Source organism: Schistocerca serialis, chromosome 8, assembly GCF_023864345.2.
Source record: "Schistocerca serialis cubense isolate TAMUIC-IGC-003099 chromosome 8, iqSchSeri2.2, whole genome shotgun sequence".
Taxonomy (NCBI): Eukaryota; Metazoa; Arthropoda; class Insecta; order Orthoptera; family Acrididae; genus Schistocerca; species Schistocerca serialis.
Window position 1 is genome coordinate 264,803,317 of NC_064645.1, and position 25,658 is coordinate 264,828,974.

Below are 25,658 nucleotides of genomic sequence, written 5' to 3' on the forward strand. Positions count from 1 at the left end.
CCATTGGCGGAAATCGGCGAATAGAAGACTGAGCGGCGACTACAGCATAGCGTTGTTTACTAACTGCCCAGTATCGACTAGGCTGTGTCAGCGCTCTGTGTACCCCCGACCGCTGTGGCCTACCGCGCGCCTGTTGCTCTGCGAGAGCTGCCCTTCCGCAAAGCTGTCACTGCTGGCAGCCAAGACGCTGGAAGTCCATACCCGTCTTCTCTATTCATCTTGTTTGGTCGTTTGGCAATTTCTATAGCCGCTCTAATCTTCCTCCTCCAACTAAACGGCTCTTTCGCCAGAACGTGGGCCTCTCGAAATTCGATCTTCATCCTGCACTGTTCCTGATGTTCTGCCACCGCTGATTTGTTGTGTTGTTTGAGGCGGATATATCTCTCTTGTTCCGTTAACCTTGTGCTTATTGGACGCCCAGTCTCACCTACGTACACCAGTCCACATTCGCACCCGATTTCGTAAACTCCGGCGGCATGAAACTTGTCAATTCTATCTTTCGTCAAGCCCAAAATGTTTTTTATTTTGTTGTTGCTACGAAATATTGGCTTAATAACTGCCCGACAAAGAATTTTGCCCAGACGTTCAGTAACCCCTTGTACATATGGTAGCATGACGGTGTTCTGTGCTTCGTTCTCCATTTCCCTGTTGCCCTCCTCCTTCCGGGCCATGGTTTTGTGTATCGTCCTCATGTCGTAGCCATTAGCTCGAAAAATGGACCTGAGGTTCTGTAGTTCAGCTTACAGGTTGTGTTCATCGCTTATCCTGTAGGCTCTCTTAGTTAAAGTTTGCAGAGCCGAATTCTTTTGCGTAGGATGGTACTCTGTGTCTAAGCTTCCCATCTGGCTTACGGCAAACTTACACGCCGAGAAAAGGTAATACCTTGTTCTTTTATATCTCCATGGCAAAATGAATTTTACTGTGCTGCTGGTTGAGATGTTCGTGGAAGTTCTGAAGCTCTTCTTCTCCGTGTGGTCAGATAACAAAGGTGTCAAGAACATATCGTAACCAGCATTCCGGGAGTGATGGTGCGGACTGGAGTCATGTTTCTTCGTACGCTTGCATAAAAACGTCTGCTGCGGCAGGCGAAAGAGGGGAACCCTTAGCTACACTATCCGTCTGCTCGTAAACGGCCGCGCCCGCGGAAGCCTACGTTTACACTTCACGGATTTATTTTAAACACACTCGTCTCATACAGAAAACCAAGACGGCGTGTGCCAAAATGCAGATACACATGAGCCGAAACATTGTGAGCAGCTACTTAACAGTGTGCTTGGCCACCTTAAGAACGCTGTACAACAAGCTTTCTGCATGGGCACGACAAGTCCTTGGTTGTGTTCAGGGTGTATGTGGAACCAGATGTCTACGACCAGGTCGCTCAATTGCCGCAAATTACGGGCCAATGGTTTGTGGTCGTGAAGCCGGCCAAGACGCCAACGTGAATTCACTATCATGGTCCTCAAACCGCTGTAAAACAACTCTGGCCTAGTGATATGGTCAGTTATACTACTGGAAGGTGCCATCGTCGTCAAGGTTGGTTGGTTGGTTTTGGGGAAGGAGACCAGACAGCGTGGTCATCGGTCTCATCGGATTAGGGAAGGATGGGGAAGGAAGTCGGCCGTGCCCTTTCAGAGGAACCATCCCGGCATTTGCCTGGAGCGATTTAGGGAAATCATGGAAAACCTAAATCAGGATGGCCGGACGCGGGATGGAACCGTCGTCCTCCCGAATGCGAGTCCAGTGTCGAACCACTGCGCCACCTCGCTTGGTCGTCAAGGAAGACATCAAGTACGAAAATGTTTATGTAGTCTACAAATGTCATACTGCCTTCGATTACTACCAGAGATCACATTAAACCTAGGTTAACGTCTCCCGCAGCTCAATGCTGGCACAGTGCACAGTGCATCTTTCGAGTAGCTTTCGTCTGGATGACAAGATACCCCACTGTATACTGTTAACAAAGTTCCGAACATACTGAATAGGTTCCCAAATATGTGAGTAGCTCAAAGACTACGTAAACATGTTGTAATCGACGGCAAGTCTTCAGTGGAGACGAGAGCATCATCAGGTTTGACGCACGGAAGTGTGACAGGACCGCAATTACTATCTGTATACATCAATAATGCGGTGGAAAAAGTAGCAGCAATCTGTGGTTGTTTGCGGATGGAGCTATGTTGCAGAGAAAGGTGTCGAAGATGAGTGTTTGTAGGATGATACAAGATGATTTAAACAAAAATTTGGAGTTGATGTGATGGTGCTTGTTCTAAATCTAGTAAAATGTAAGGTAATGCGGATGAGTGGGAAAAACAAGCCCTTAATGTTCGAGTACAGCATTGGTAGTGTGTGACTTGACCCAGCCCCGTCGTTTAAATATCTGGGCGTAACTTTGCAAAGCTATATGAAATGGAACGAGCATGTGACGACTATGCTAGGGAAACCGAGTGGTCGAATTGGTTTTTTGGGAGAATTGCAATAACGTATGGTTCATCTGTAAGGAGATCACGCATAGGATGCTAGTGCGACCTTTTCTTGAGTACTGCCCGAGATTTTGGATCCGCAACAGTTCGGATTAACAAAAATGGCTCTGAGCACTATGCGACTTTACTTCTGAGGTCAATAGTCGCCTAGAACGTAAAACTAATTAAACCTAACTAACCTAAGGACATCACACACATCCATGGCCGAGGCAGGATTCGAACCTGCGACCGTAGCGGTCGCTCGGCTCCAGACTGTAGCGCCTAGAACCGCACGGCCACTCCTGTCGGCTCGGATTAACAAGGACATGGAAGAGGCGAGCTGCTAAATTTGTTACCATTAAGTTCATTCGGGAGAAAGACGGTTCAAACCCGTCTCCAGCCATCCTCATTTAGGTTTTTTGTCATTTCGCTAAATAATTTCAGGCAAATGCCGGTATGGTTCCCTTGAAAGGGCACTGCCGGTTTCCTTCCCCATCCTTCCCTAATCCGAGCTTGCGCTCCGTCTCTAATGACCTAGTTGTCGACGGAACGTTAAACACTAACCTCCTCCTCCATTAAGGTCGAACAACGCCAAAGTGTTACGGAGATGCTTCGGGAACTCAAGTGGGGATCCCTGGGGGAGGGCAACGTTCTTTTCGAGGATAAATATCGAGAAAATTTAGATAACCGGCATTTGAAGCCGACTGTAGATCCATTCCACTGCCGCCAACATACATTTCGGGTACGAACCACGAAGATACGGGGAATTATGGCTAATGCGAAAGCCTATAGACAGTCGTTTTTACGCCTTTCAGTTGCGAGTGGAACAGGAAAGGAAACAACTGCTATACCCGGGCCGCTGAAATATGTCACTTGAAGGTTACCTCCCAAGCGCCGTAGAGCATTAGAAAATTGTAGCGAAATGCAGGAAGATCTGCAGCGGATAGGCACTTGGTGCAGGGAATGGCAACTGACCCTTAACGTAGACAAATGTAATGTATTGCGAATACATAGAAAGAAGGATCCTTTATTGTATGATTATATGATAGCGGAACAAACACTGGTAGCAGTTACTTCTGTAAAATATCTGGGAGTATGCGTGCGAAACGATTTGAAGTGGAATAATCATATAAAATTAATTGTTGGTAAGGCGGGTACCAGGTTGAGATTCATTGGGAGAGTCCTTAGAAAATGTAGTCCATCAACAAAGGAGGTGGCTTACAAAACACTCGTTCGACCAATACTTGGGTATTACTCATCAGTGTGGGATCCGTACCAGATCGGGTTGACGGAGGAGATAGAGAAGATTTAAAGAAGAGCGGCGCGTTTCGTCACAGGGTTATTTGGTAACCGTGATTGCTTTACGGAGATGTTTAACAAACTCAAGTGGCAGACTCTGCAAGAGAGGCGCTCTGCATCGCGGTGTAGCTTGCTCGCCAGGTTTCGAGAGGGTGCGTTTCTGGATGAGGTATCGAATATATTGCTTCCCCCTACTTATACCTCCCGAGGAGATCACGAATGTAAAATTAGAGAGATTAGAGCGCGCACGGAGGCTTTCAGACAGTCGTTCTTCCCGCGAACCATACGCGACTGGAACAGGAAAGGGAGGTAATGACAGTGGCACGTAAAGTGCCCTCCGCCACACACCGTTGGGTGGCTTGCGGAGTATAAATGTAGATGTAGAACTAACAAACAAGTGAGGAACGGGGGGTAACTAACAAACCAGTGAAGAACGGGAGGCGCCGTGTGTACTGAACCAATAACAGCACCGTACAAAAGCCGTTCCGGCGTCGACGCTACCACGTTGCCGGCTTCCGTGTAAACACTGTATGTTAGTGCGCGAACACCTGCTGTTGTGTTGTGTTACCGCCTCAACTACAGTTTTTGTTTGTTAAACAATGTCACCAAAACGATGTCGTTCACCAAGCGACAATCCCTTGCGCCGTGGAGTGCCATTCAATAGTCAGGCTTTGGAATCACTACGGAGGACGCGTGAGTCTTACGAGCAAGAAAAAGAATTTGTTTCTGTTCACGGGCATGCGACGATTCCTGCCGATAAAGTTTGATAGCGTACCTCGAAAACTCTAGGACTCAGTGAAAAAACAGTTATAAGGAAAGGGGTGCTACTTCAAGACTTACAAGACAGTGAAGTAAGCAGTGTGGAAGAAAGGCCCTGTGGAAGAAACAGTGCGTTTTTAATTACTCCGGGCAAGAAAGACAAGCAGCCTTGTCCTATTACATATATTGATTCTTTCCAATCCGATGTAATTCGTCATCACGTATACGGATACTATAAAAGGAAAGAATACTCCACAATAGCGAAGTTGCTAACTTTTTTATAAGAATTTGAACTTTTCTCAGGGGGGAAAACGTCGCTTAAGATGATATTAAAAAGTATGGGCTTCCGTTTTAAAAAGTTAGATGGACAAAAACTGTTACTAGAAAAGTTCATGTCGTTGCAGCTTGTACCATTTTCTTACACAACATTGTAGGAAAGGATATGCACTGTTACATTGCTAGACGAAACCTGGGTAAACGCTAGAGAATCAGTTGAGAAATACTGGACAGATGATACTCCGAACAGCAGCGGTCATCAACCAACAGGAAGAGGATCCCCATTAATTGTGGCCCATGCAGGATCTACAAACGGCTTTGTGCCTGAAGGACTTCTAGTTTTTCGATCGAAAAAAAAAAAACGGTGACTATCATGAGGATATGGACCACCCACGGTTTCTACAGTGGTTTAAAAATTTGTCGCTCCTAAAGAAACTATGGTGCAGTGGTTGCAGACGAGAGACATTGCTGCGGACATGAGCATGACAAAACAGCTGTTATACACGCTCTTGAAGCAAAATAAGACTGTGACGCCTAAATACGTTGTAGGTGAAATTGCAAGCGAACAGGGTCACTTGGTAATTAGGCTACCGCCTTATCACTGTCATTTTAATCCAATTGAATTGGTTTGGAGTGAAGTCAAGGCGCACATTAGAAGTAATAACAAGACTTTTTTATAACAGAAGTGGAGAGACTGCTACGTGAAGGTCTTGCTACTGTAGACGCTACCTCATGGAGGAAAAAAGTAAAGCATGTTGCTAAACTGATAAGAGAAACACAGACTATAGATGGCATTATAAGTGAAAGCGAACGGTTAATGATTTCTCTTAATGATGATGATGACGATGATGATGACGAAGACAACGGTTTTGGCGCCGGTTCCGATGACAGTGAAGGAGAACTGGATGGAATTGTGCCATTGACATCGTAAATTGGTGAGTGTAAATGTATACAGAATTAATTCTTTTCCTCTTTGCAATCGGGTAGGCTATGCATGTTTTATTTCTTTCTATGAGTGTGGATAGCGTGTTATCTGATATGCATAGATATACATTATTATACGACGTTTTACATGCAGCTATTACTGGAACGACATTTCATAGATATTGTCATTAACTTCAGGGGTTTTTATTACCCGGTTTAATATACTATCAAACGCTTAGTCTCCGTCGTCGTTCTCTCCATTATTAGAAAAACGTATTTTGTTGCACTTACGTATAAACGTTTATTGTAGCTTACAGTTACAAAACGCACTTCGGAGTTGTGGGCGTGTGCGGTGACAGCTGTTACAACCTCGCAATCGGTGTGTAGCGAACCACACGTGAGCTGTCAAGTGACATGTTTCACCGGCCCGGGTATAGTAGTACAGGATACAATCCACTGTTCACTCAACCGTGATTTGCGGAGTATGTAGATGTAGATGATGTATCGAGACAAAGGCTATCGACCTGGTGTAACACCAAACGTGATTCATCCGACCGGGTGACAACTTCTCATGGATCAACTGTCCAGTGTCAATGATCTCATGGCACTGTAGTCGTAACTGACGTAGAGTCGCCTGCTGCTTAGTCCCACATTCAACAATGTGGGCTGAGCGATGTGTTCCAAAACATTTGCGCCTGCACCAGATCCGCACTCTGTCGTCAGATCCACCACGGATAGCTTCCCTGATTTACAGGGCGGGGTAAGCCTCCGACCTCCATTCTCTATGAAGAGGCGTGAACTGGGTGCTGTCGCCTACTCGCGGTCTCACCGTCATTCAGTCACTATCCACCGATACTCATAACAGTAGCATGTGAACAACCGACAGCTTCGCCGCTTCCGAAATGCTCGTTCGCAGACGCCTGCATATGATAAACTCTCCTCTATAAAAGTGAGTCGTCTAGATGCAAAACTGTCCATGTCCTCCATAACCGGTATTGAGAAAAAGTGGAAAAACTGTTTTCACTTGGTAAATACACACTGCCCTACACTGTATGTTGTATTCATAAGTATGGATTAGTACAAAACCATTTGGGCTATTGAAAAAAAAATCAGGAACTCAATGTATGTAAGATATAAGCAAAATAAAAATGGACTCGGACGGTTTTGCATCTGACTTTGCATATGGCCACTTTTGCATGCAACTGAAATGGACATGGACAGTTTTGAACCTGACTATAGTTCAATTCATTTATCTTGGCGGCTCGCGCATGCCCGCTCAGACGCGGGAGATTGCAGTGTTGCCAGTTGTACGCGCCAAGAGAAGCAGCGCCGTAGCAGTGTAGTTCTCAAACTTACGTTTAGGGGGGAGCGCGCAGTTTATGAAGTAAAGCCACCACGGCCGCATTAAGCCTTTCGCTGCTACAGAGACGTGCTCCCCGCATTCCACGCCGTGCGCGATTTTGTAACCACTGACTGCACTGCTCGCCTGTGCAGACACATAGTGTTCCGACTAATTTGACACACTTATCATTCGATTTCACAAAAACTATTTGGTCCAAAAATTTGATTTTGACACATCTTCTTGACTGATACCTTCCCCCCATAAATGACTTAATTTTGTTTCGATTTTCAACGCAGTTATATTGCAGCATTAAATGTAGTAAACCATTGCACGAAATTTTGAAGAGTTTGCAGAGGTAAAGTTCATAACGTATACTTTCCGTATGTTCTATTGTAGTTACCACAATGTTGAGAATGAAATGTGGACAAGATACCTAAATTTCATATAAAATTTACTGTATAACAATATCTCATTTAATTTAAATACCAGATTGGTGTCGTATGTAATATTGAGAAATATTCTGTCTTTCGCGACTGTAATAAAAGTTTTATTTACACCGGGCGCATTTGACTTTATTTTAAAGCACTTCAATCAATCAAAAGGAAGTACACAAAATACGTTAAACAAAACTGTGGACTTACAAAAACATTAGGACTTGAATATACTGTGTATCAGTGCTCTGAGCTATGTCAAATATAATTTTTGTGTGTGGCACACACAAAAAGCATTTATTTGCTAAAACACTGATCGGCCGACACAAACGTTGAATATTGTGTTACCTCAGCACAAAACTACGAAAGGTGACTTGGCAATGGAGGAGACAAAATGCTGTCCAATGAAGATGCTTCAAAAGAGAAAAACGCGTCTGGTCTAAATAAGACGCTTATTACAGTTGCAGAAGAGGAATATATTTCAATACCATTGGTAAATTTGCAACTGTGGAACAAAAACAAGAAAGAGAACATGAGTATTATTGTGTATGTGCCTTACCCATCATTGTTGTCAATCGCTGCGATAGTCTTCTGCATCGCTGTAGTCAGTGTCGCTGTCCGAATCATCAGGTCTTAGAGTTATGACGATGGGTTCAAGCAGATTGTCAATTACAATTTCCCTGTCCATGTCCTCCTCCTGTAGCCTTTGTGCATGCCGAACACATTCAGCCCATGCTGAAGGAGTAATTCTGTCAAGTGCTTCGTACAGAAGCCTTTCTGTATCGGCAATTTTAAATGTCACGTTTCGTTCTGCGACATACCCTTTCACTTGTGCCCAAATTAACTCTATCGGATTGTATTGGCAATGGTACGGTGGCAAATGCAAAACTGTGTGTCCATGTTCCTGTGCAATACAATCGATTTCATAAACTTTTGTGCGAGGCTTATGAAGCACTACAAGATTCAACATTTCAGCACGAGTTTGGTTGGCAGTATGTGGAATATTTTTACTTGCAAGCCATAACATGATATCGGCTTTTTTTGTACTTGTTGTGGGTGTATTGTCAACAACAACAGAGTGATAACTCGCATTGTCCATTACAATCACCGAGTTTGCAGGCAAGTAAGGGAGAAACTGATTCCTAAACCACAATTTCAATATCTCAGAGTTCATTTCGGAATGATAATCCCCTGAATTTCTCTTTTCTGCCCGGAACACTAATTTGCTTCCTGGAATGAATCCAGAAGCAGAACCAGCGTGAAGCACAATTATTCGTCCACCTTTACCAACTGGTACTTTAAACCCACCTGAACCATCACTCATTTTCCAACACGCTTTCCTTGTGTGATTTTGGTTTACCCATGTTTCGTCCAAGAAAAAAATGTTCTTATTCCCGGATTTTCTTACTTCAATAATACATCTTAAAAACTGTGCCCTTGAAGCAGCGATATCACAACGTTCCATTAAAAACTTTCTTCCGTCATTTGTATGTACATATTTGAATCCAATGTTTTTAAGTATTCTATTTATTGAAGTCATGCTACCTTTAAAATTTATGGTTTCACGCATTTTCACAGTGATTTTTTTTACAGTAGGAAATTCGCCTGTGTTGTACATGTTGAGCACTTCTCGTCTTAGAACATCTTTGTCGAAATTATCTAAATTAGTTACAGTCCTCTCACGAGTGCGATATTTCCCTGGCGATCTGAAAAGTGGGCTTCCACAGGTCTCCGTAGATAACTTTCCTTCATTGGAACGGTTCTCAAGCTAACGCCTGTCGCTTCTGCAGTGCGTTCCTGAGATCTGGCGACATCCGTGATAGGTCCACCGTTTTCTGCTTCGCGCTTGAAAAAAGTGTGAATCCGGTAAATTATGTCCCTCGCCTGTTTATGGAGAGTTTGTCGCTTACCACCATTATCAGCCATGACAACTTGCAACAAATGCGATAAAAATTCACCAAAGAATAACTACAATCACATTTAACACTCGCACTCGCCAAGACATTCCCAGCAGACCGTTCAGAAAACTACTGAACACTCATTGGCTGTCAGCGGATGCGTGACGTCAGGTGCGTAGAACGAGCCTTAAATCGACCGCAGTCGTTCATGGTTCCAGCTATACAGAGTGTTCATTTTAATTGGAGACATTGAAATATCCGCAAATCTACACATCGGATCAAACAAATTTATAACTAAATTTTTTTTGTCTCTGAGGGGGACATCCAATGATACCAAATCCGACGAATTTGTAGTCAATTTTGTTATAATTGGATGTCCCCTTCCGGGAGGAACTAATTTTCATTAGGATTTCTTTTGGCTCTGTGTGTCATTTTCAAGAGATTTCAATGTCCCCATAAAATGAACACCCTTTATAACATAAACAGTGTTTATAAATTGGGAAATATTCTATCTTTAGCAACTGTAACAAAACTTTCTTTATACCAGAGTCATTTCGCTTTTTTCTAAAACGCTCTGATTAAAACGAAGTTGGGGAAGTACACAAAACTGAATTTTGGACGTAATAAAACATAAAACTAAAATATATTGCCAGTGAGGCGCAGTGCGTAAACATTTTGTGTTTGTCACAACGGACAGCAAATACTTGCCAAAACATAGATCAGTCGACGAAACCATTGAATATGATGTTGCCAAAGCAGCGAAGCAAAGAATTCCGTCAGACAATCAAATAGCTCGACAACGTACGAGCCGAAATTCTGCTCTAAATAATACTTTTAATACTGCCGCAAAAGAATATATCTCAATATGAATAGTAAAACAGCGACTGCGGAAGAGGCGATATACAAACAAAACGGATAACATGAATATTGTATGTGTGCCTTTTCGTTGTTTTTAATTGCCGTGAAAAGAAATATTGGAGGAGAAAATTACAAAAACTGAAAACTTATTATGATTATAATGAAGCACAGGAAATTTCAAAACATTACATTCAAACGAATAAAATTCATTAAGTAAGACACTTCGCTATTGTTTTTAAATAAATAAAATATTTAGTAAGCAACACGGCTTGAACTCAGAATCTTCCGATTAGCAGCCCAACACTTTAACCATTACGCCAACACAGCTACTCGTTGCAGGCATCTCCTGGAGCACTCTAAAGGTATGCAAAATAAAGACAGTTGGGATGACTATGAAATACTCACATTGCGTCGAAGTACAATAGGAAATAAACAATTACCGCTGTTCTTTATTGCGAAAAAGCGGTTCGTGAGACTGATACAAACACCTTTCCTTGCTATCGCCTGAATTAGGAGGCTTATTGTTTGTTTGGTTTAATTAATTAATAGAATATGAAGCAATTGGTGTAAAGAATGCTTTTTCCAAACTTTCTATAAAAGGAAGTCTGCTATCAAGACATTGCTTTTGTTCAATTACTTCATTTATGAATGAACGTTTCTAAAACTGAAGACACTCGTCCGTGCTCTGCACTGCAGTCGAGATCTGGCAACGTCGTTCTCTGTTCATTGGCTGACTGTGATTTGTGACGTCAAATGCGCAGAACGAACCTAAACTTGGCCGCCAAGATATATGACGCGCACTTTAGTTGTACATGAGGAGAGGATATGGGGTGAACATAAAACTGCGTATTCAGTTTTAATTTCTTTTAATATTTCTGAAGGTCCATGGTGTAACAACTGACAAACTGCAATCCACTTAATACATAATATCGGGAACAATGTCTTTATCTTCTACTGCTAGGCATTCTGATTCAACTGATGCCCCTGACCCGCTGGAACCTAGTAATGTCATGTACCACGACAGGGATTCACGTTCCCTCCAGGACTCACTATAGTGTTTCTCGAGGAGTTTTGAAACATCCTCTAGTTTCTTTTCATTAATAGGAACAACCGTGTTCGTAATGCAGCTCGAGTTTGTGTGTCCTAAGTGTTTCCCACGTTTGCATACGGACAGTGGTAGGTTGATTTCAGAATTATAATTAGGCTCCCCTTGGACTTTTATAGCATTCTGAGAATGTGTATAACTTTCAGAATAAACAGCTGTAAGATACCACACAAGTACAATGTTTACATGGTTATGGTAGCCATCTCGCATTACAGTCACATGACCCCAGCCTTCAACGCGATTTGTCAAAAGGGACAAGGCAAGTTTTGCACCCAACTTACTGATGGACATGGACGGTTTTGAATCTAACCACACTTTTCGTGAGCTGTTTTCCATGGGACATGGAGAGCTTTGTGTAAAAATAGCATTTCAAGCACGTGAAAAATGTCATGCTCTACAATCCAAAGTTGCCAACTCAATTTTTTTAAAAAGTGGGCATGGATAGTTTTGTACCTAAGCGACTCAAGTAGCTTATGTCAGTGGATTTATCCATTTGTGGCCGGTGCCGCCGCTAGAATGTTTCTCATTCGTCTCTGCTGCGCTTAAATTACTTACCTTTTGTGTTAAGTGCCACCACCCCCACCAAGCGACTTTCAACCTCGTAGTGAGCAGTAGTCATGTATTTGTGGCTCATAAACGTGTATTTGCATCATCATCGTATCCGAAAACTTAACGTTCAGTGAGAATATCATGTATGCAATGTGAAACCAACTAAACCGAAAAGCAACCTAGCAGAATTGAAAATTGTAATCGTAAAGAGCAATTTGTAAACTAATCACGCAAATTGTTAAATTGGAAATTTATGGTAAGGTCTTATTGGACCAAACTGCTAAGGTTATTGGTGCTAAGATTACACACCACTTGATCTAACTTAAGCTAACTTACGCTAAGGACGACACACACACCCATGCCCGAGGGAGGACTCGAGCCTCCCACGGGGAAAGCCGCGCGGACCGTGACAAGAGGCCTTAGACCGCCCGGCTACCATGCGCGCAGCGCAAGTTGTTACTTTCTCTAAAATTCGTCACTGATACAATGAGCACTTTTAATTAATTTTTCCTCTCACCCATTTCATTGTCTTTCCGTTCCTCACATGATGTCCCTACGAGACAGGAACATTATACACCTGCCGCGCCCCGCAGTGTTACCCTTATTAAATCAAAAATGTTAGTGCCGAAACTCAGTATTCATGTTTACATGCCATCAAGAAATATGTGTCTTAGAAGTCTTGCAGCTACAGCTATTTGCGACCCAACAATCCAAGTGGGAAAAAAAAGTAAATACCAAGGTTTGGGATGATGGACAGAACTCACGTGGTTTGCCGCACCTTGTTTATTTCACGTGAAAGATTTTGACACGACCGTGCAGCGAACTACGAAAAGTGGCAGAAAATGGATTAAATAATACCACGACTGTCTGCGACGTGCTTAGCATGGGAAATATTATAACTGTCTCGGTGCAAATGGAGAGCCAGAAGTCTACTGCAATACGTCTCTGTAAACAACCGTCCATGGCTTGTTCTCTGCGTATTTGTAGAGATAACTGAGTACCCACCGTTGCCCAGTTATGAATTTATCACATTCTTCTATTCGTCCATCTCCTCCCCTCCCCTCACTCTATCTCCCCAGGCCCCCTTTCTATCCATTTCCTCCACCCACTCTATCTGTCGACGCCCCACCTCTCTTTCTATACATATCCTCCTCCCCTCTCTCTGTCCATATCCTCCTATCCTCTCTCTACCTTCTCCTGCCTCTCTCTCCGTCCTTATCCTACTCCCGCACTGTCTATTTCCTCCTTCTCCTATCCCTGTCATTGTCCTCTACCCCCATGACCCTACCCATCTCTTCGTTCCTCTCTCGCTATCGATATCCTCCAACTCCAGTCTCATTCCAAATCTCTCTTCGCTTTCTTTGTGCATCTCCTCCCCATCTCTCTCCCCACCCAATTCCTCGTTTCCCTTTCCCTGTTCATTTCCACCTCCCCTCACTCTGTCCATCAACTCTTCCCCCTCTCTCTGTACATCTACTCTGTCTCCCCCCCCCCCCCCCGCCCCGAATCTGTGTCCATCTCATTCATTCTCGTCTCCGTTTGTCGTTCTCCATCTTCCACATTCTCTTTCCACGTTATCATTCCCAAACACAAGAGCAGGCTGGTGGTTCTTTCCCCCACAGAATTTTTCCCCAGATCGTAACTAATATGTTTACAAAATGTGGTTGAAATCGTTCAAGAGATTTGGGATGAGCTTTTTGCCTGTGACTTCTCCCATGTGCGCACTTGTCAGACCTATTTCACGTATGTTTAACCTAATTCACATGTATTTGTACACATGTCTCACCTGTATCTCTAGCGAATTTCGCCCTACAGTACCATTTTCATGCTGCTCAATGTTTACGACATCGTATCTCCTGTGCTATGTGCAGTATAATTATACCATTCTGCAGGTACAGCCTGTGGTATATGCGGCTAGTGTCAACAAAACGTGTTGTAAATAGAGTTAGTAGTAAGGAAATAACAAATTAAAACGTCATGCACGATGCGGTAGTTGTACTGCATCGACTGCGAAAATCCTGTATCAGAAAAATGTTTCCTTTTCTTCGTTTAGACGGGATTATCACCGAGTAAAGGTTTCGTAACTGTTTGATATTATGTCTAATGTTGGTTGCAACCCACTGAGTGCTCTCATTCTCAAATATTGGATGAATAATGTTATGCCAGAGCCAAGGTAGCCCCTGAGGGCCGGCAACCCATATTACACCACAGAGGACGAGGTTGTCTATGTCCAAGGCGTACCAAAAGCACCGTGTTAAACACTGGCTATTTACATACAAGATAATGGAAACAGACATTCCGAGCACTACTTCCTGCAGGGAGAGCTCGAGCAACGGCCTGCAGGAAGTATCACTACGGCAAAGCCTCATTGGCTGGAGACAGCCTCGAAATTCAGTTCACTCCGGATGCCGACTTCGTGTACTTCGACCACTAAAGATGCGTCTTCATCTCTGAATTGGACTCTTCCTAGTGTGTGTGTATGTTACCACGAAACTTTGTGCAAAATTAGAAGTGAACTTTTGTTTTTACTGGCATCGTTATTGTTACCTTTCGTTTGTTGTTCAGTCATCAACCATGTGAACTTACATCAGTAAAATTTGTGGAAAACTGATAATTGTCAGTCACAACAAATAAACTGTGGGTGTTCGCGCGTTGTCTGCTACACATCTTTTCACCTCCACCCATTTGGTGGTAGGTATATATAATATAAATGTGTCAATTCAGGGTGTAAGCTATCTCTGTTTCAAATTTCTTCCAACTAACAAACATGCGAACACACATACAAACTTTCGCGTCTTATTTATTAATGGTTCGTACCCCTGTTATACGTTCGCCTGAAAGCACACACGTGCGCAAAAGTGGCAGCCGGGAGAGTGAGTGAGCGAGAGAGAGGGAGAGAGAAAAAGAAAGAGAGAGAGAGAGAGAGAATCCATACGTCTTCGTCTTTATGAATGCATTTTTGTTTGCAGAGCGGCCATTAACACCAGGAGAGGATTATGAGCCGCCATTAGCTCTCGGACTAAACAAGCTGACGCGTGGCCAGTTTTTGACCGCTCGCTATTGTGCGCTGCTCCTTTGTTCGCGCGCCGCCCTCGTACCCGGCGACGCTAATGGCCGGCGCCTCTCTTGATGAGGCTCTTCCATCTTCACGCCGTCAGAGAAAGGCTCTCCGTTCCGGAGCGGAACAGAAAACCGCCACACGGTACAAATCTCCCACTTTCCCTCCGCTTACACTGCAAAGCCAATGTGTTGCTCTCAGAATTTCCGGTCGAGAGTGGTGTGATGAAACGTCTCCTCTTCAACCGGCAGAGATAGGTCTTTTGACGTTAAACTTGAATATGATTAGACACTAGCTCCACACTTTCGATGGGTAGCTTTTATCTTTGAAAGACGATAGTTCGACAGAAGTTTTATCCTTGACGAGAATTATCTCTGCGTATTAAGCCTCCTTTTCACGACCAAGCTCGTCCCATCCGTATGTCGGCAAGACTTAGCAGAACCAGGACTACCGCTGAAGGTATTCGTCGCAGCGAAACGTTATGACCCTAAAGTTTCCTGAACCATGTCCATATAGCCCGCAAGATTCGCCAGTAACTAAAAAAATAAATTGTAGTCTCCACTATGGGAACATCATATACGATGTGGATTGTTTTCCTTGGTAGCATTACCATTGTCGACGCGTTCAGGTATTAACAACGGAACGTAAGAAGTGCGTTTTCTATAAACCGCGATTCTCATGCTTTGCTTGTACTAGACCACTTACGGTCCGTAATATTCATTTCAGAACATTGCTTCTGTTCTGGCGTAACCTCAAGCGCCGGAACGAAGATGCGAAACGCATGAGTAGAGAATGCGGTGAGGAAACGGCGGCCATAGTGCGCGGAACTGGACCACACCGCGCGAAGAGCGATACCTGGGAGAAGGAATATAAGGGACGCTCCTGCTAACCTCGGACTCTCAGATCGGTACCGGATCGCGGACAATTGTTATCAGTGACGTGTGTCAACTAACTGAACATTTCACATACGAAGGACTCTAAATTATATTGCAGATCGCCCCTCGTTTGCGACTACTACTTGTAAATCTTCAAAGTAAAGTACTGTCAATTGCTTTATAGAAATAAAACTACTAATGTTATTGTTTGAATTGTTGTATAGCGTTCCGAGAACGCTGTATCCCTTCGGCACCCTATTAGCGGCGTGTGGGCGAGACCTGTAATATCCACAACACTATGTTCTAGCCACAAGATGTAAAAATGAACTCAGTGTACAAACTTCAACAAATATTATCGATACTACAGATAAAAAAGACTATATCGTGTAAAAAAGATGATAATTATTTCATTATTTCTGTAATAATTTAATTTCTGTGTGAATTAAAACTATTATCAGAGAACTAAATCCATAGACAACGACAATTATAATCTTTTTTTATTATCTGTGATAATTATGGTTCTGTTGTTCTTCCTGTGCTAACCGATGAAGGGGACGTGTGGGGTCTGTAAAGAGAAAACCTGTAACTATATTGTTAATTATTATTTGAGAAATAGAGTCGCTATTGTCTAGACGTAGATTTGTATTTATTTCAGTTGTAATCCAATCTAATCAATGTTTTTAAGTGTTAATTTTCAGCTCCGCAATTGGGAGCGCAGCCATTAGCGCTAGTAGCTTACAGCGGAGTTTACTAGTAGTTGGTATAAAAAATATGAAACATCATTCATTGAGAATAATTTTAAACGCTAAAGAATAGAGAACAAAAGGATTAAAGGAATCGAGAATAACAATAGACAAATTGACTATCGTCTGTCTGCCGCCATCTTAGCAAAAATATCTCGACGACAGTTTTGAATCGAGAATTTTAACAATCATAAATGTTGTTAGATATATAAATGAATGGAAATAAATGTGCACCAGTTGTCCCGAATCTACTTTAAAAGACAGAATTCAACTCAGATTGAATCTTTGAAAATAGTGCTCACAGCACGTTACGTAATATCAATTTCTTATTTGCTGATGTATGAAGCCTAATTATTTCGGAATATTTACATGAAATATTTTAATAGGTGACATACGTCAGTCTTGTGCGCGGGTAGTATTTTGTGACTAAATGTTCCTTTTGCTAGAGAAAAGTGCTTCCATCTTAAGTAACAGCTGTGTAAAATCTGATAAATGATATGCGATTTAGTGCCACTCACACGACTTTACAGAAAACATTTGTTTAGCAGAGTGACAAATATTGGCCGGGATAATCATTTTTGAGATCAAACGAATTGTTACGCTGTTAATAGGTAACTGGTTTTATATATTTTTTTGATCTACCTGAAATATCATTTATAAGTAATTCAAGTCCCAAAATACTGTAAACCGATTCCGCCATAGACCTGATAGCTTCCTTTTGACATTATCTTTTAGAACCTCCTATTGTTTTGGCCTTGATGTTTTGAAGCATCCTGTATTAATGTGTATGACAAAGGTAAAGTTTTAAATTATTGGATATAAGGTCCGCCTGTTACCAAAAACTAAAAAAAAAACGATATTTCCTTACGATCAAAATGTGTTTCAGCACATTTTCTCCCTTCCCAGTCGTTATTCTGTATTCAAATCCGTGAAATATGAACATGTTTTAAGGGATAACTAATCCTCATTTGATATCACGTATTGGTATCACTCCACGGTGTATCAAGATTGGCCGCATCGACTGTGGCGGATCCAATGGTGCATGCTCGCTGAGCCACATCTCCTGCACCTCTGTAATACGAGTGCCCACTACCGCCGCAATGTAGGCCGGCTGGTGCCAACTGCTCAGCCCACCCACGATTGGAGCCTCATTGTACCTATACCATAGTTTGAGCTTAGAACAGAGAGCTTCATCCTTGTTGGCATGGTGCTTGCTGGGCTCTACTTCTTGCAGTATTATCTGTAATGAGCCTTCACTCGATTGAAGAAATACTAATTAAGTAAATCTTCTGTTTCTTGTGTTAACTTGTTCGATAATCATTTCTGCCCCTGTCCAGCTTTTTCGCAACGGCAGTTGCTGGAACACTGTGTAGCCCATCTCTTTTAACACTGTATTCGAAGCCGTACACAAATCATCGAAACTTAGGGATAAAGGCAGTTTTTTTGCTGTTGTCATTACATTATTTTAATTTTACACTGTACTGTTATGTAAAACCCTATGTTCATTAATATGCTTGGTGGCTTGCTATCTGCAGTTAAGTAATGTTAATGTGAATTTGGTTGGTGGGTTAATACATAACTTTGTACCTAAACGTACTGTTGTTATGTCAAAACATTTCACGCCTACACTTGTTATTACTTGCGTTTTGCTTTGGCAAATCCTTATTCATTTACGTTCTAGTTTTCTAGTCCTAACTGGTTCACAGTTATTCTCAGAGACTCTGGCGCCAAATTTGAATTTTGTTTACTTTCTCTGGCCCTTCCTCCCTCCCTCCCTCCCTCTCTCTCTCTCTCTCTCTCTCTCTCTCTCTGTGAGTGTGTGTGTGTGTGTGCGTGTGTGTGTGTGTGTGTCTGTGTGGGCTTTTCTGTAAATTTCCTTCAGTGTTAAATAGTGTAAATTGTAGCTGGACAGGGGAAGAAAGGGGAGGGATGACTGCTGTCAGCTTCAGTTGCATTGGGACATTACACAGATCCGGCGGCAACGAGTGAAAATGAGTGCCGAACCGGGATCTCCTGCTTACTAGACAGGTGCAGCAACCACTGCGGCATGCGGGACACAGTGTTATGGCAACTGTATGGACTATCTCAGCTCGCCCCATGGCTGATCCACACTACCATCGAGCGCCACCTATCCGAAGCCCCTGTCCATTTCCTCCAGGTCCCCTCTTCCGATATTCCCACAGGAGGTCGGACTTATTTGTGCATTCGCACTGAAGAAGGTGGATTCATGGCCCAGCTAGGCCTATCAAATTATATGAATGTGTGGTGTCTGTTCTTTCGGACATGTCTGAAAGAACAGCTACCACACTTTCATATAAGTAAAATAGTGTGCCTTTGGGTAGCGTAATGTATTCATTTATAATCGGTTTTCCTGCTACTAATGCCTTTTGTGTGCGGAGATTTTCTTTCTTTGTTACCTATGAGAAGGTAAACCTGCTTCTATTTTAGTTGGGTAGTGGCTGTGGGCTGTTACGTTATCAGTAAATATGTCATAGGAGCCAATACTTTCAAGAGTTATGAAGTGTTCTGAATATCTTGTTTTAAAGTTTCTTCATGTTTGTCCTGTGCACACTGACTGACAAGTGTTGCATGTGTGTTAATATGATCATAATCTTCTGCATTTATCTATGACTGTTTCCTACGTTCTGAGCTTTTTCTGTATCGTGTTGTTTGTCCTGTATCCTACTTCAAGTCCCTATTTATTTAATATGTTGCCAATTCTGCCAACTATTTTATATTGTAGGTAAGGATATAGTATTTTGTTTTGTGTGTGGGCTGCTGCTCTGTTGCGTTTTGCATGTAGTTCAGATGGTTCAAATGGCTCTGAACACTATGGGACTTAGCCGGCCGAAGTGGCCGTGCGGTTCTAGGCGCTGCAGTCTGGAACCGCGAGACCGCTACGGTCGCAGGTTCGAATCCTGCCTCGGGCATGGATGTGTTTGATGTCCTTAGGTTAGTTAGGTTTAACTAGTTCTAAGTTCTAGGGGACTAATGACCTGAGAAGTTGAGTCCCATAGTGCTCAGAGCCATTTTGAACTATGGGACTTATCATCTGAGGTCATCAGTCCCTAGAACTTAGAACTACTTAAACCTAACTAACCTAAGGGCATCACACACATCCATGCCCGAGGCAGGACTCGAAACTGCGACCGTAACGGTCGCGCATAGAACCCCTCGGCCACTCCGTTTTGCATGTAGTCATTGTGTGTGTGTCGAGTTCTTTCGCGTTGTGCAAGGTACCAGACCCATTTTCCACTGCTGTTTCTTTTATTGTGTTTAGATCATGTGTGTAGTACAGTTTATGATATTCAAGAGATGTACACCTGTGTACCTAAATACCTTTCGCATTCAATAAGTTCTTGCTAACCGCAACTTTCTCTAGTGCGAACAGACGCTATTTTTGTTTACCTGTTACGACGTTGAATCCGGGTGGATGTTACGGCTCGGAGTCCCAAGAGAGCAGGCAGATGTCGCGACAATTTCACTTTCCAGGGGAACCCTATTGAGCCCTAAAGTGGGCTGTCCTCGGGACAACTGTGCCGCCTAAGTGGTCGGACGCAATTAAGGGACACGCCGCGGGCGGCGCAGGCGGCGATCATTGCTGCCACCTGCAGCCGGGCAGTTTTTGCGAGCCCTTTTACGGCGGGACGTTAAGGACTGACCTCGCACTGCAGCCCTGCCCCTTCTGTTCCCTGCGAGCCGCAGCGTTGGCCACAGCGGAGGCCTCCAGGGTTAACCTAATAGCCGCCGCAGACGGCTAACTTGAACAGAGTTGTGATGCCGGCCGCTAGGGGCGCTTTACCGTAATGAAACAGCGGGTTCATAGCGCCGGTACTGCCGGCGGGATCCACAGTCCGACTGTGTTCGCAACACAAGTACCTTACACTCAGGAGGTGGTGCTGTCTCTGTAACCATAAGGAAACATCGAATTTATAATAGTGTGAAGAAAGGAAAATGAACTGAACATAGTGGCGTACTGTGCTGCAGTCTGCGTGGCACAGTGTTTAGAGTCTCTCGCTGATGCACAACGGGTAGCCAGGTCATCCCCTGTCACTGAATTCTTTTTTGTGTTTAGTTGGTACTGAGCGTTAACATCCGATCCTTAAAAGAATCGCACTGCCATGTGTAAAACAGCTCCAAATCTCTAATTACCCTACAAATTAGTTTTTCTTTAAGCTTCTAAGCGAGAAGAAATTTAAGAAAAGTATGAAGTTATGCTGAAAGTTTGCCTAAAGTCGCTAAGTGCTCTCATTATGAAACACTGGATGAATGTAAACTCGGTAATTGACGTCCAATTTTAAGAAAAATTAGTTTTTCACGCGTCTGAATGTTTATAACGACACATCTCGTGAACGATATGTTATACAGTAATATAACTTTTTGCAAGTAAATTAAGTGTGTATGTAGACTCTGTATGCAAAGTATGTTGCGAATAGAGTTAGCAGTAAAGAAACAACGACTAAAATGTCATGCCTGATACTGTAGTTTTTCCGCGCACCATTTTAGGCAGAAGCTAGTTTTTTCGGGCGTCTAAGAGTTTATGACGTCATACCTCCTCAACATCGTGTTGTAAAATGATATAATTTTGCAGCTGCATTCAGAGATGTCTGTGGAAACTGTCTGAATAGTGTGTTCGGAATATTGTTAGTCGTAAAGAAGTGATACGTTAAAACGTCATGCCTGATGATCAAGTTTGACTGCAGGAACTGCAAACATGCAGAAAGCGATAAACTTCACGCTCTTCATTTTGCGGGAGGGGGGGGGGGGGGGGGGGGGGAGGGCGGAGTGTCAGCAGAAAAAGAGTTTCATAATGCATGAAGTTTGTTGGAATTGGCTAAATGGCTAAATGTTCTCATTCTCAATCATTGCATGAAGGAATTACGTGTATTTCCGGGCTGTCAGTTACGCTGCCTCAAGACAAACACGCAATATCTAACTGTAGTACTTGTCTTACTGCATGAAACATTTAACACAAGATTATAACTTGTAATGAATATGTTGCTACAGCATTTTAACTATTTAATTTCGGCCAATAATTGTTTGAAATATTCAAAATCGAATTTTTGTTGCCCCTACGCAACGGTTACCACGATTGCGATTTACTAATGGACATCATTTCTGGGAGATTCTGAAAATTTGTAATGTTCGTATATTCTGAAATATTTAGCGTCCTTAGAAATAACAGCAGCCTCCATCCCAGAGTTCAGTTCTGTTCTGTCTGTGCGTTGGGATACGTAACAAACGTGCTTTCAGTGGCAGGTACTGTGCTTCACTGACGGCCCTGCTTTCGGATCGGGATCTCATTCTGGATGTGACAGTGTTACAGATATGACAATGTACAGAAACAGAAGGGGAGGTAAACATAGATAATATGGGATATACGACAATAACACGTGAAGAATTTGGCAGAGCGCTGAAAGACGTAACTCGAAACAAGGCCCCTGGAGACGACGTAATGTTTGGGAGAGCCGGCCATTAAAAAAGTATTCAGCCAGATGTGCAAGCTATATGAAACAGGTGAAGTACCGTTAGAATTCAAAAAGTATTTAATGATTCTTATTCCAAAGAAGGCTCGCAAGTGTGAATATTACCGAACTACAGTTAAATGTCTTGATTGCAGGATACTGACGCATATTATTCACAGAATAATGCAAAATTTTGAAGGACTTGAAGTCAAAGAAATGCAGTTTGGATTTCGGAGATGTGTAGGAAAACCTGAGGCAAAACTGTCCCGTTGACTTGTGTTAAAGGATAGATTACTGAAAGGAGAAATCTATGTTTAATCTATCGTAGACACAGAGAGAGCCTTCAACAATTTTGGCTGGACTGCACAATTTTAGATTATGAAGGTCGTTGGCATAAAATACAGGCAGTGGGGGGTTGTTTACAGCTGGCATAGAAAATGGACTTCATTTTTAACAGTCGGAGGTCGCGAAATTGGAAGCAGGGCTAGAGGAGGGAGTGAAACGGAGTTGTAGCCTATCCATGAAATTATTTAATCTGTACACCGAGTAAGTAGTGTAGGCAATCAAGGATAAATCTGAAAAGGGATTCAGGGACAAGAAATAAATGTTTTGAGGTTTTCTGGCGTTTCAATTCTGTCAAGGACGGTAGACTTCTAGGAACAACACCTTGAAAGGTTTATATACCAAGAGAGATGGCAGTTGTATTTGGAATGTTCGCCATTACGACCATCTCAGGATACAGTACGAGAGAGCAGTTTCATAGCAACCAGAAAGATGACAGACAGGCACTGAGGCATCAACCATACTGTGCAGCCACTTGATGTTCGAAGGTCATTTTCACAATGGTGGAGATTATCGTGGCGGAATCACAGAAGAAGACCTATGAACACAAAGACGCTACGGAAATGAAAATCACTTTAATCGGAGTAATTATGAGTAAAGATCTAGACAGAACTGACGAGAGCAAAGAAGGTTTACTCCAGAGCGAGGTACTGAAATTATTTAAATCAGATCACTAGATCCTTGTAATAATCCGACACAATACGGCCCCTCACAACAATAATATGCCGCAGTCGACGTTGGATACGTCTGCCGGCAAACAAAGCATAAAGTGAGCCAGGGACGAATTTGAGATACTTTGGCGATGGGATACAGTAGCTCTTTGCTGGTATATCATAAATGGCGTATGATACGTTCCCAGCTGAACGGAATTTTACTTCCTGTTTCAAGTTAACTCCTTTTATATTCTACTTTTCTATCTGTAGACTAAGAATGCTGATTGTACTGATCATCTTGTAAGATTAATGATCAAGCGACTTTCAGAAGGAAACTAAATGAGAGTGAAGTATTATGAGTGATGTGAAGGTCTTGAAGAAGATTAGGGTTCGTAGGAGTATGTGCTATTAAACTGAATTATATAGAAACAAGATATGCCAGTAGTATGCTGAGTTTTTTTATCTGCTGAGTAATTTTTGTATTTTCTTTCGCCAATGTTGTCACACAATGAAGCGGCAAAGAAACTGATATAGGCATGGGTATTCAAATGCAGAGATTTGTTAGGAGGCCGAATACGGCGCTGCGGTCGGCAAAGCCTATATAAGACAACAAGTAGCTGGCGCAGTTGTTAGATCAGTTACTGCTGCTACATTGGCAAGTTATCAAGATCTATGTGAGTTTGAACGTGGTGTTTTAGTCGGTGCACGATAGTTGAGACACAGTATCTCGGAGGGACCGATGACGTGTACCGTAAATATCAGGAATCCGGAAGAAAACATCAAATCTGCGACACCACTGCGGCCAAGAAAAGATCATGCATCAATGGGGCCGGTCGGTGTAGCCGAGCGGTTCTAGGCGCTTCAGTCTGGAGCCGCGCAGTTTCGAATCCTGCCTCGGGCATGGATGTGTGTGATGTCCTTAGGTTAGTTAGGCTTAAGTAGTTCTAAGTTCTAGGGGACTGATGACCTCAGATGTTAAGTCCCATAGTGCTCAGAGCCATTTGAACCATTTTTTTTTTTGCAACAACGGGACGAACGACGACTGAAGAAGCTGCTGTAGTTCTGCAGAGATGGAGAGGCTTGACTGTTCAGACTGGTGTGGACAGCTGTATCAACCAGTCATCAAACTGAAGACAACGACAAAGATAGCAAGAATACCGTGTGGAGAAAGTACAGTCCAAGTCATGTATTGTTATTGCTATGACTGATTTCTCCCGAATAAAACCACGTACCATTAACATATGCAGAGGATAATGGCTGCATTGCCTTCACATACTGGTCGAAGTCGACGCAATGTGTACGTGGAATAAAGCAGCTCACAGCACCTGAGTAAGTTGACAGAATTGTCTAAGCGTACCATCGTGCCATGGAATAGCAGTTCCATGTGAAGTCTATATTTCCTCCTTCCCAGCTGGCCTCCGAAGCGCGCCTAAAGCTCAATTCTTGCCAGCGAAATGGAGCAAGGACTGCCACAACATGTTTTGCTGTGGCTGCACAACGTAGCGGTTGGGAGTCTGGTTCGACGTGAAAGCAACAACATACAGAAAACAGCTCGAGGTTCCTTGGACAGAAGCGGCAACAAGACGTTCTGTGCGGTAGTGGGCCATGCAGGACATGTCGCAAGGTCCTCTTTACCTCCAGAAGTTGATGGCTCTGGAAGTTAGTTGCCGAACAGTGGGACATGGGCAGGAAGCTGGTGTTGGTTGCACACAATCGGCAGTAGCTAGACTTGCGGTCTACAATGTGGGACACAAGTGGAGGCAGCAACTTGAGCCATTGCTGGGAGGCGCTGCGGGCAGTGGAAAACAACCCTTGGATTTAACGCCAGGTTAGAATGATGCGTCGGTCGTGCTTGACTTTGTTATCAGCGTACCGGGCCAAAGGGGGGACCGCACTCGGAGCTAGGATTGCTGCAGTGGTAGCTAGTCGGTTAACCCTTGCGAAACGAGACAGACCATGGAGAATAAACTGTAGGTGGAGGCAGGAGAGCTGTGGGACTGCAATGGTCTGAACGGGCTGTGGCCATCTGTCATAAGAACATGGTATACCTGGGGCAGTTGACGGTGTTTCTTCTGTACGTTTGAAGATACGGCAGCAGGGAAGCGGAGAGTAATTGTGGAAGGAAGTCTCCATTAGGACCTTTATAAAACAAGACTTGGGTCGTTGTGTGGCACCAAACGCATGTGTGGTGGCATTGGTGCCTGACAAGGATATGAACTGTCAAAACAAGCTGGGGTTGTGTCATACCTGTATCAGCAGAGAGTGTATGTACCGTGGTCTTGAATTGAAAATGTTTCGTTCAGGCACTGCAGTGTGGAACTGCGAGACCGCTACGGTCGCAGGTTCGAATCCTGCCTCGGGCATGGATGTGTGTGGTGTCCTTAGGTTAGTTAGGTTTAAGTAGTTCTAAGTTCTAGGGGACTAATGACCTCAGAAGTTGAGTCCCATAGTGCTCAGAGGCATTTGAACCATTTGTTTCGTTCAGCCTTGTCGTTAATCTTATAGTGTCTAGGAAGCCTGCTGATCCTGTTCGCTAGACAAACAATCAAACAAGTCGTATTAATGAGTTTTATTACAATTAATCAAACACAATTCTTAACTTTGGCAATTACACTGATAATCACA

The 25,658-nt window shown here is 43.2% G+C and overlaps 1 protein-coding gene across 1 annotated transcript in view; it reads right to left on the reverse strand.

Annotated features, from left to right (window-relative positions):
* The window catches only part of LOC126416581 (uncharacterized), a 671,456-nt gene that overhangs the window by 143,556 nt on the left and 502,242 nt on the right, over positions 1-25,658 (reverse strand). The gene's annotated exons all lie outside the window — the stretch shown is intronic.